General features: G+C 40.8%; 1 protein-coding gene across 5 annotated transcripts in view; it reads left to right on the top strand.

Annotated features, from left to right (window-relative positions):
* Positions 1-775: 775 nt before the first annotated feature.
* LOC125008969 (LIM domain containing preferred translocation partner in lipoma) overlaps positions 776-11,759 on the top strand; it is a 145,548-nt gene continuing 134,564 nt past the window's right edge. For 2 of the 5 annotated variants that reach the window (XM_047586407.1, XM_047586401.1), the window contains exons 1-2: positions 776-4,586; positions 10,198-10,264. The gene's annotated coding sequence lies outside the window, so the exon portion shown is untranslated. Of the gene's footprint in view, positions 5,160-10,197; positions 10,265-11,759 lie in introns of all 5 variants that reach the window. The other 3 variants (XM_047586406.1, XM_047586402.1, XM_047586404.1) reach the window with 2 other exon arrangements.

Below are 11,759 nucleotides of genomic sequence, written 5' to 3'. Positions count from 1 at the left end.
TTTCCCGCAAAGATCTCTGTGCTGTTTTTGTGCAAAGCACCTGGACTTGTCTCCCTCCTGATGATTAATGTCAGAGACTTAATGAAATTACCTACAAACGTAAAAAAAAAAACAAAACAAAAAAAAAACATCTCTCCGCTCATTTCGGTTTCACATGTCAGGATGCAGCCTACATGATATCATCGGCAGCCTTTGATTCCTGAAAACTGGGCCTTTTTGAAACCAAGAGAGCTGTATTTAGACAACCGGTTTCTCGTTTTCTTATTCACTAGGTGCGTGATGTAAAACAGATCCTTTCACTCACAATTTTATGAGGAAGTAGACAACGGCAGTGCAGCTGCTGTGTTCTGTATAATGTTTGAGGTTCACCTACTTCAGAGGAAGTGGTGTGGGGGTAGAAGACACTGTAACAACCAGCAAATAAAACAGGATATCCGATGCTGGAACAATTGAAACACTAAAATTTGACAAAAGAGGCTGCTCACAGCAAATGTGTTTTCTATTGGCTGTAGTTAAAATTAGCAATGTTAAACATGACAAAGTTCAATCACAAATCGAACATATCTCCCGTGTGAAATGCCTGTTGTGGTGGACTCTGCCTGTGAGCATGTTTCTTTTCATGTGTTGTGGATAAAATTGAAACCCATCATGTCAGTGACATGCGTAGCGCCACTCCCTGACTGCTGAACATCAAAGAGCCCTTGATTTCCTCTAACCGAGCATGTTAATTGGTGCTTGATTGATAACTTGAGTTCACAGGCGATGGCAATGTGTCATCTAAACTGTTCCAGGGTGTCTTTGTGAAATCAGCTTTAAGAGTGGAAGAAGAATCACTGGCGGGCCCATTAAAAAATTGCCAGTGTACACACTTGCAAATAAGCTGTCACACATTACAAATGAGATTACCTTTTTCAGTTTGCCCTGGAACTTTGAGATGAGGGGATGCATGGGTAAGACACTAAAATAGAGCAAATCGTTTGGTTTTTATCAGCGTGCTCGATCTGCAAGTGCTGTTTATGCTTTCTTCATGCGCGGTGAAAAAAATATATATATTCACAGCTTGAAGCACAATGTAATCAGTTGCAGTGGAGTAAGAATTATCGTTGAAAAGATATGGCTCCGAGAGAATGACTCCATTTTACATTTGGCCTCTAAAACAAATTTCTTTTAAATAGTTTCCTCACCGCACCTCGTGGTGAATTATTAATTGTATCGTTCACCTCATCAGACTCACTTCTGGAGGAGATAAGACCAGCCATAACTGAATGTATTGGCGTGAACAAACACAGGGGACACACAATGCGGGCATTATGAGCGACAATGCTGTGATACAGCTACGAGAACAGGGGAAACAGCAGTTATCGTATTTGCATGCAATCACACACATGCAAACTAATTGTGTAGTTTGCACGCCAGAGATCACTGGGGTCAGGTGAAGCTCACATGAAGCGACCGCTTTGTTGAACTTCTGACAGTGGATCGCTCGCGTCGAACATCAGAGGGGTTTTGAGCTTTCACCGACGCGGCGCCACGGAGCGTCTTGAAATTCAAGTGAGACGGAGGATAACGAGTGCTCAGTCATTATAAACCAGAATATGCCGGAGTGTTTTTCAAATAAATAATATTTAATGGAATGTTTCACCAAAAATGAGGCATGATATTGATTGGAGGCCTTTGATTTTTTTACAACGGACTTCTTGCAAGGAAACCTGGTACTAATAAATAAAGAGTGTCCTTAATACTATAGGGACTCATGTGAAATACATGTGAATACTGTATGCAGCAGAACCACCATTAAGTTATCTATTCACCAGCTCTGCTGATTAAGTGGAGGAATGTAATGGAAGTACTAGCAAATTAAGTGTAGTGAAACTAGGTAAGGACTTCTGCATGTGCTGTTGTGGTACACTAGTGTTCCACAATTGAGTGCACATCACAGGGTGAAAGTCCACAGAGATTTTGGCGAATAACCAACCACAACCTGTACTGATGTTTTACCCAATTTTATCATGAACAGTGGGTCAAATGACTCTTTGTTTTGTTGATAGTAGCACCCAGAGCAACCTTCTGTCCTAGAAATGACATTAACACAAAAATAAACTGCGACAGCGGAAATAATCTGTATTGTGTTTTATTTTAACAGAATGACAAACATTTAGTTCATTGACAGATTTGTACAATACATGTATCAGCAGCATGTTTCCTTCAACAATATTCCATAATTGCATAATCTTAAACAAAGTTCCTGAATCTGGATGCTAGTTCCAACTTTTTGATGTTCAAGCTAGATCGGTGTGCTTTGGTAACCCACTATCCACCCCGACCTCCTCCACATAGAGTATGACGTCTCATCTACTCTGAAATTAATAAAATGTTTTTTTGGGTACAGGATTCCACACAGAGGAAATCTGTTTCACATTCAGACATGAATTAAATCTGTATTGCATTTAGGAGAGCCAATGGCCACTTTATGGAAGCTGTTGTTATTATTTACCATAGTCAGATGGTGTTGTGTGAAAATGGTCTTATTGCCAAACTGTTTGTATTCCAACTCCTTGTTTTGGTTCGTCAGCTCCCAAATGTGAGGTCTTTTGAATTGGTGGAGCACAAACTTGGCATGTGAATACTGAGCACATTCGATATTATCTATCCATGAACACCACCCCAGCTATGTATAAATGCTGGTCCGTGTTTCCTTGACATGGACAGCATGTACCATATATATATATATTCGCTTCTCAAAGTTAGACCACTCATGTTTTAATTGGTTTAAGTTGGAGAATGGCAAATGATAGTTATATACTACATTCAAAAGAGCCCACTATAACATTTAGCTGCTTCAGTTTCATGGTCGCTGGCTTGTTGTGACAGCGAGGGCTCCCTGGATACTTGAGTAAAGTGGAACCATCCTTACCTTTATTACCAACACCAATATATTTCCTCATATGACAACTCCTTATCTCTGCTGCTGAGGTAAAAAATATGTTTATTCGGTGCAGAATGTACGTAGTGTATGTAATGTACTCCTTGTGTATGACAAAAACACACATACAGTTAGTGCCATTGTCCAACCACTTGTGGAGGTCATTCTAATACTTAAACCATGAAGTATGGAAAATCCTCCATATATTGCTGACTATGACTGTGACGAGAGCACACGCGGTGAGGCCTGGCGGAAGCGTGTGGGGCATGCATGCATGCAAATCTCACAAATCATGATGACAGGGGAAAGAAATTTACAAGTGAATCTAATAAAGCGAGAAACAAATGAATAACGTTCAACCAGTAGTTAAGTCGAACACTTTGTTCTAGTGCTACTTAATAGAGACAGAGTGCAGTTACAGAGTCACATTGGGTTTATATACCTTCACCAGTACTGTCTGCTATTAAATATCATACTTTAATGTAGGCTGTGGTGCGTAATATTCAAACATATTTCAGAAATAGTAATTACAAAAAAAAGGCATGAAGTTGCACACTCACTTGCAAGTTTATATGTACACCAATGAAAACAAATCCATTCTAATATAATAGTTCTGCTCTAAATCTCGTCTTCGTGAAGGTTATGGTGTTCAGCATTAGTTTAAAATAACTGATAGAGCTGCTGATTCAACTGTGTTTTCATTGTGGAGGCTGTGGTTTGTACTGTTTGTATTGTTTTGACTAATCCATTTTAGTCAGTGGGTTAACCTAAATGACAGAAGCACTTTAGTGTTAAATTCAATCCAGTTGAACAGCGCCACAAACTACATTCTCCAAATTCATCGTCCAGTTGAATCACCACCTTTCCGACGCCGTTTCAGCATAAAGTGAACATTAGAACAGTGCAGGACTGTGATATTGGAATCGTTACTTTCCGCAGGGTGTACCTAATGAACTGGCAAGTGAGCGTACAGAGGAGTTCATGAGTGCTTTCTCACTGTTCCAGAAGATAGATAGTGCATGACAGGACATGCACGTAAAGTTTTGAATTTGAATCTGCTCAGATTATGACATGTGGCAATTCACACTTCACCGGATGAGTGCTCCAAGTTAGCGCTGAGAACACTCAGCGGGCTGCTTCCTTTTTAGCCAGCACCTTGCATGTACACAGGCCCTTTGTTCGACCATGCTGAGCAAAGACGCCTGGCAAGTGCTCCTCCTCTCTGTGCAGACCTTTTAACAGTGCAAAGTTTGTGATGCACGCAAAAAGAAGTAAAAATAAAGAAGCAAAGTGTTAAAATAAAGTGAATAATCACTGTGCTGTTTAAGTAGCATTTTTAAAGATGTCCACCGGTGGTGTTTTTGCATGTGTATGTTATGATATTTTTTAGTTGTTATGGCATTTATTTGGATGAGGGCAGAGTCGTGGTTCAGGCAGTTGACGTGCATGTCATCAGGCCTTCCTGGGCTCCAGCATGCATGCCTGTGGGCCGCAGTGTTTTGGCCTGCTGCCTTACATGGGCAAACCTCTCCACTGACGGAGACGGCTGGAATTTCACCGCGTGACGTCACTGCCTACAACTCTCCCAGAATTTGGACCAAGAAGTTTCACTTTTTTTTGGTGGGACTTCTTCAAACCTCTGCAATATTTCCTAGAAAGCGAGGTAAGCGAAACCGTCCACCTCACTCTAAATGCTCGGGACACACCGGCGGCGCCCGTCCGTGGAGTGCCGAGAACTTTAATGCGCGACTGTATATGAAACTGATAGTTTTTGTTGTTGTTGTTGTTTTTTTTTTTTTAAATTATCGAAGCAGGGGCTCGCCTTTTTTTTTTTTTAGTTTGCTTGGCCTCGTTGGGATGTTATATGATTTTTTTTTTCTACTGTAGCGGCTCGGACCGAGTACACAATGAGGGCGTGGACTCGACGCCGTGGCCGTGGCCGGTAGGAATGTTAACACGGGGATACTAACGAAGCTAAGTTGTCGCTAGCCTGCGCTGAGCCACATCCTCGGTCATGCGTGGAAAATATCAGACAGTGTCGAGCCGTCAACTTTTGCTAAACGGGTCTCGGGGCGTCTCTGGGGAGGAGGGGGGTTTCTGTTTTTAGCCGAGTGGTCCGCTGCTGAGCAATGCGGAAGACAAGGCTGTCACCGGAGGGACATGAGAGCCCCTGTCCGCGGAGAAATATGTCGCAGTTTTGTCGGTTAAATACGAAACTGTCGGCTAGTTTGGTCGGGTAAGCGCGTGGACTAGCTTGTTTACGACTGCACGGATTCGCCACGTTGTGTTTTAACGTTATCTACCGCGTGCGGTTTGAAGTTAGGAGAAAACTGCGGGGTCTCATGATAAAAAAAAAAAAAAAAAACATTCACAGCACATATATGTTTGTTGGTAGGGACACGCATGATACCGTGTGGACTGTGGCGTTCATCTCTCTTGGAGACTAATTATACTTATAGCTCTGGTTTGGATGAAAGAGGAAGGCAGGAAACCATCAGTGGCCTGAGTTATGACACACAGACAGACAGACAGGCCATACTTTGCTCCACCCAGTTTCAGTCCTTACTTAAAGGCTTTACGTTTTCACCAAATCTAGCTGATTCCTTAAAATTAAACTGGGAGTTTAAACGTAGGAGGAAGTTAAACATTACACAATCAGTCTGTGAATCACAAATGAGCACACATTTAATCAGTGTTTTATACTATACAGGCTGTATCTCTATTCTGCACACGTACCTTGACATTTTTTTTTTTTTTTTTTTTTGCCTGTGCAAATAGTGGTCTGGTGGGCTTTCCCCCACATGTAAAGTGTGAGGTGTTCAATTTTGTTTACATGGTTAACAGGCAAGACATTATGCATAGGGTTTCCTGGCTTCAGTGAAAACTTAGGTACATTGTCTCCCTCTTTGCGAGTGCAACGAGGATGTTGGTCCGGACTTTATTGTTCTACCATGAAAAGTAAAATAAGTGTCTCTTTCCTCTCCAAAAGACTAAATTCTAACTTTTTGACTCAGATGTGAATTTTAAATCAATAACACAGAGGTCCCCCGAGAGGGCTGTCATCAAACCGAACGCATCCGCGTCGCTCCGACACATTTTTGACTCAGGCAACATTAAACGGAACTGTCTTTAAAATCTCCGGCTAAAAAGGATGCGCTTGACAGTGTTGATGATGTTAAAGTTAAAAGATGAGTGTCTCAGCTGTCTTTGAGCCCGGGCCCCCCTGGTAGGTTTAGTCAAGTTATTCTGCTGTTTGTGTTTCTTGCCATATTTTAATGAGGATGTCCTTCTATCTATCTGAAGGAACAGCGGCAGTTTCCCACACTCGAACGGCACAGTCTTAGAGGAGGTGGTGGGCTTTTAGAAAGCACCACCACCTGCATGGCTGTTACCACAACCAGAATAAAGTGTGCATCTCAATAATCTACAGTCGGCGTGGTTCACTAAACAGCAAGAATTATTTTTGCCTTTCATGTATCACTGTGATGCTCTTTTCACAGAACTAAGCGACTGATAAAAAAGAGAAAACATCCATGATAAAAGCAGCAGAACATCTTCACATAGAAGAAGATGCAATCATCAGCTGCTTTTATAGTTGCACGTTCATTTTCTGTTTGAGTACTGGCTCATTATTTCAGCATTCGAAAAGATATTCTGACTGCTGCACATTAAAACACACCTAAACTCTTTTCCCTGCTTGTTTTGAAACCCAAACAATGATGGTTGCAGGAAATGACGTGTTTGTGGCTGTGCTGCTTTTGCAACAGCAACTTTCATCAAAATGGTTAGTAGAGTTTTTCAGGAGGTTTGAGTGTTGGAGGATTCTGGGTAGACATGTCATGGACGTGTCAGCGCCTGTTTCAAATTTCTACTGTGCTCTCAGGCAGCGCTATGACATGTATTCAGCTGGTTTGCACAATGTTACTGTTGTCTGTTTTTAATTGAATCCATCCGTATATCCTGCTGGACACTTCAGTGTCAGCTAAAATATACAAATTAGGGACTTTCATCTACTTTTATTTCCTTGTACTTTAGTATTCACTGTTGCAGATGATAAATGAACCCTGCGCCCTACACCCAACAACTGTGGTGATAACTTTTAATGTAATGTGTAATGTGTTACTTGCACGTATGAAAAAGATAAATTTGAAAAAGAAATTTGTTTGCGGGTTTCTTGCGCTAGGTGTCTGTTGTGATTGAGTGATGTGTTTGAGCCTTTCGTATGGCCACCAACGGTCCATCCACCAGCGTTTGCTGTTTTAGTCGTGTGTGCTGACCGCTTCTTGGTGTTTTTAGATGTTTGATCACAGTTATTTGCTCAGACAGTAGCCTACAGTAGCCTTGTGATTATTGTGTGTCTCTTGTACACTAATATTCATTGAGTTTGAATCAGTTTGCCTTCACCTCATCCTCTGACTTAATGTTATTTTACTGATATTTTATTGCTCACATGAACATAATAAATCACCTTGAGATATCTGATAGGCAGTAATGTGTAAAGACCGGTTAAAACGCTGTCTGAATAAGGGTTTGAAAAGGGAGTGTGATGCATCAGATGAAGGACGCCTCCGCTTGCGACCCCTTAATGACAAAACACTGCTGTTAAAGAATCAGATGGAAAGTGATTTATGAATTGAAGTTTCTTGTCAGGGCTAAATATCTTGGAGGGCTTCAACCATTGATTATTATTATTGTTTAATCAATCAATAAATATGTCTATTTATCTTTTTAAATCCATGTATTGAATATTTTCTGATCGTAGATTCTGATCATGATTATGAATGAAGTTCAATTTTATTGAGTGTAATTAGGAAAGATTCTTTTCATGGTCAGCAGGTTAAAAACCAGAACGTTCATGCTGGGATGCAACACTAAAGGTTGTTTACAGGCACTTAGAGCATAGCGTTGATTAAAATTCATTTAGTTTTATAGGTCTGTATGTGCAGAAACAATCTGCTTACAACTTGTTAATGTGCTCCGTGACGCGGGCGAGTCGTCGTAGCCCAGCTTGCTTGGAATAGCTCTGGAAATGGAAACTCTCCCACATTTTATATGGCAAAATAGTGCCAAGGTAATGCAAGTTGTTGGTTCAGCAGCCCTTCAGTTCTGACCCCTGTTAAGTGTAGAACTCAACTACCAGTTACGTCAAAATATTATTACTTAAGCTCTATGTAGCAGCTACAGCACCAAATTTGGAAGTTTGAGTGGGTAAATGTGTCAGTAGAGACTGGTGTTGGGTGTATTTATCAGCTAAAAAGGAAGTGCTGCATCCTGTTGTTTGTGTGTTTGATGTTTATTACCATGCATAACTGACGTTTTAATAATATTGAAATGATTGTGTAGAGACGAGCCAGAAGTGGGCATTATGAGTTGATAAGTATCAGGTGCTGAATATCAAACTGCTGATCAGTTATGATGTAATACTTCAAGTGGAAAGCATATGGTTTGTTAAATTTACTGGCAACCTCAACAGAATAATAATAAATGATTATTAAGTTGAACATTAGTTATATCTCAGAACTAGACAAACCAGCCTTGTGCGTTCATTGTTGACAAACCAAAAGCAGAAGTGCTGCAGTCACAAGTTAATATTGACTTCAGTAATGTTACAAGGGAGAATGGTGCTGTTGACGGTACCAAACCTGCAGAGTTTGTGCTGTCTCGTCATGTTATGCAGGGTTCAGAGTGCACAATATCTTAACATAAATTAAAGTCAATGTACAGTCAGTTCTGCTTTACATACAGATGATTGAAACTGTGTTTATCTCGGACTCATGGTGAAGGCCACAAAGGAAACTACAAGTATGACAAATGAGCGCAACGAGTCACATGAGGGTTGAAAGTATTTTTAAAAAAGGAAAAAAAAGGGTAGTGTGCAACAGAGAAAAAGTTGTAAACATTCATAATAATCCACACTCAGAGTGATCTAGGGTATCCTAAGGTAGGATAATTTCCGAAATGTTGTTTTGCAGCGTTGACTGTTTGCAGAACGTAATGTTGCTCTTTGTGTACGAGACCCACGGTGGACTTTCCTTTTGGTTTCCAGATTTTTCCAAACACAAAACAGTCATTATCAGAAACGCCTCTGCAGATAGTGTTGTTGGTTTACATTTTTGTCTCCAGAAGTCAGTCCCTGGTACCTACTTCCTGATTACAGCATGCAGGTCGCAATTATGACCAGTCGCTCCGAGAATGTATCGCTCTGTAGTTTATTCTGACACAATTACTCACCAGTCATCTGAAAGTACAGTGTAGTCTGAACTCGGCATTAAAACTCCCAAAGATCAATGGTCCTTCCACCGAGGTGTTTTCACTTGCTTCAGACTGTGCTCACTGGGAACGGATGTTTGAATTGCAGCATACTGCCTCACGCTGCACTCTGGTCCATGACCATAAAAAAAAAGCTGCTTCAGAAGTTAAAGAAGAGCCTGCTGTAACTTTGTAAAACTTTTCAGTGAGAAAAAACAAACCAGGAGACTCAGCGGATATAGATGACCAAATGGTTGGCGAGACTTTGTCAACACAGAGTCATACTGATATAATCATACCGATATTAAATTCAGAATATCAAACATCTTTGATAATTATAACATGAATCTACGAGCGGTTCAAGGGGTTTAACAGATGAGCTGTAAACACCTCAGTCTGGGCCAGACTTCGGTCCAGAATGAATTTTCCTGCCGGTTGTCAAGAGCGATGAATATAAGGATAAACTATCCTGAAACTCCAGTAGTCGTCTTATTAGAGTTTTGTGACATTGCGTTGTTTCCATTTTCAGCCTAATTAAAGGTCATCTAAGCAATGGTAATTGAAAATACCCATGTGGATATACAGGGGATACATTTAATTTGCCAAATAGTAATCAGATGCGTGACATACAAGATGGATAGATGGTCCCATACCTGGCAGGGATAAATTCATACCAAAGTTCATTCTATTTTTTTTTTGCCACTAAATAATTGCTCTACTTTGTTGATGTATTTTTTGTGGTGTCAGTTTTCAGCCTTGTTTTCCCTGTTTGCGTTGAACTATTGCTTCCAGCAGAGTGACAGGAGCCCTGACAGACTAAAATTTAAATGGACAGCTTGCACTCAGGTTCATACAGGATTTATCAGAGCCTGCCCAAGGTTTATCTTTCTGCTGATGAATGACACAGTCACGGGGGGAAAATGTTTGAGATGACAAGACCCACTTACCATGCTGGTGTGGTCCTGCGCAGCACAATTACAGTTATGTAATCCATTTGAGTAACAGTCTTTTCTCAATGTCAACAGATTTCAACATACAGTAAAAGGCTTCAGCTGTCTTCTAGAAAATCCAGAGAGCCAACGAGGAGAAAAGGTAAGATTGATTTTGCTGTGTTTTGCTGTTCATACAACTTCAATGTTTGTCCTCTTCGTCCTTTCTCTGGCTGTCAGGTGATGGCAGTATGTGGCTGGAAGGTTTATATTAACAAAATATCGACCTATACTGTTACAACTCGGACCCAAGACAGCACCCGCAACTGTCATAAATACTTTAGGCTGATAAGGGTCAGAGTTTATTTCCTCATCTGTAAAGATGTTATTTCTCTATTGTCTCTCTGAGCTTTTGGACACCATGTATGTTATGGTAAACAAGCAAATCTTAATAGGGTAGTTGGGTCCTGCAGCATATGTGGCAAAATGTTGCTTGAGGTTAGCCAGGTTCCACTAGCTAACCTACTAGCGTAACATACCCTGGCAAATGCTAAAAGTGTTGACTTGAGTGGTAGGTTTGGAAGCACGAAGTTTTCATAAGTGTGAGAGTGCATGAAATAAAATAAAAAAAGTACGGTTTACGGTTCTACTCTGTGGATGTCGGTGCTTTCAACTAAGCTTTATAAAGCATCTGACATTATTAAAATCCATCGTAAGAACTGGACTCTTGATCCTCATTTAGATGTTTAAAGAAGTCACAACATGTTCTTCCGCTGGCCTATAACTGACTTTATTGCTTTTAGTATGGTTTACTCAGTGCAAAAAGGACAGCATCTTGTCTTTAATGATGTATTTAAGGCTTCATCTTTCTGTGTTGACACTGCAGCCACATTCTCATGTGGCCCTGTTTAGCCGCCTCTCATAGTCTTCATCGAAACAAGCGTTTTCGGTTTTGGCTTTCCATAAAACCAAATTCCACCAAAAATAATAATAGCCCTTCACTTCCCCTCTGCAGATTGCCTTTTGTCTTCTCTCATCTTTTCTCAAGTACTGCTATTGACCAGCGTTGCATTAGAGTCAAGTGAAATTTACATGACCTCAGACTGCATTGGTCTCACAAGTAACCTTATGAATAATTTCCGAAGCAGAAGTGACGGCAGTGTTAAAGAAGGGAATGTTCGAACGTGCTCGGAGATCAGTGAGCACAGTCCGTTCCTTGGGGGATTTGAATCAAGTGGGTCGTGCCGTTTCAGGAAACAACCACTCTCAAGCCAAGTCGCTCCTCTATACAATTCCGGTCCAGGAAGGGCGGTGTAATGTTCTCTCTGAGCAGCTGTTAAGAGCTTGACCTATGGCACTCACGGGGAGTAATCAGACTTTAATTACACCTTCTTAATCAGTTGAGGACAATTTGTGTGACAAGATGGCTTCTCACAGTATGGCTGTATTTACCTGCTAATCTGGCCCTGTGCGCCTTGGGAATTAAAAGAAAAAAAAAAGGATCAAGTCTGTGTTTTGCATTTATTTTGTTTCAGTGGGATTCTTGTATATACAAGGCAGCTTGTCTTCTGTTTATATTTTCACTGTTTACCCTTAGAAATAAGGGAAGATATGGCAGCCTCACGTTGTCACCCATCTTAGGTCAGACTGAGCCCAAA

This window comes from Mugil cephalus, chromosome 6, assembly GCF_022458985.1.
Source record: "Mugil cephalus isolate CIBA_MC_2020 chromosome 6, CIBA_Mcephalus_1.1, whole genome shotgun sequence".
NCBI lineage: Eukaryota > Metazoa > Chordata > Actinopteri > Mugiliformes > Mugilidae > Mugil > Mugil cephalus.
The sequence above is the reverse complement of the archived record's forward strand: the minus strand, read 5'-3'. Positions and strand labels throughout refer to the sequence as shown.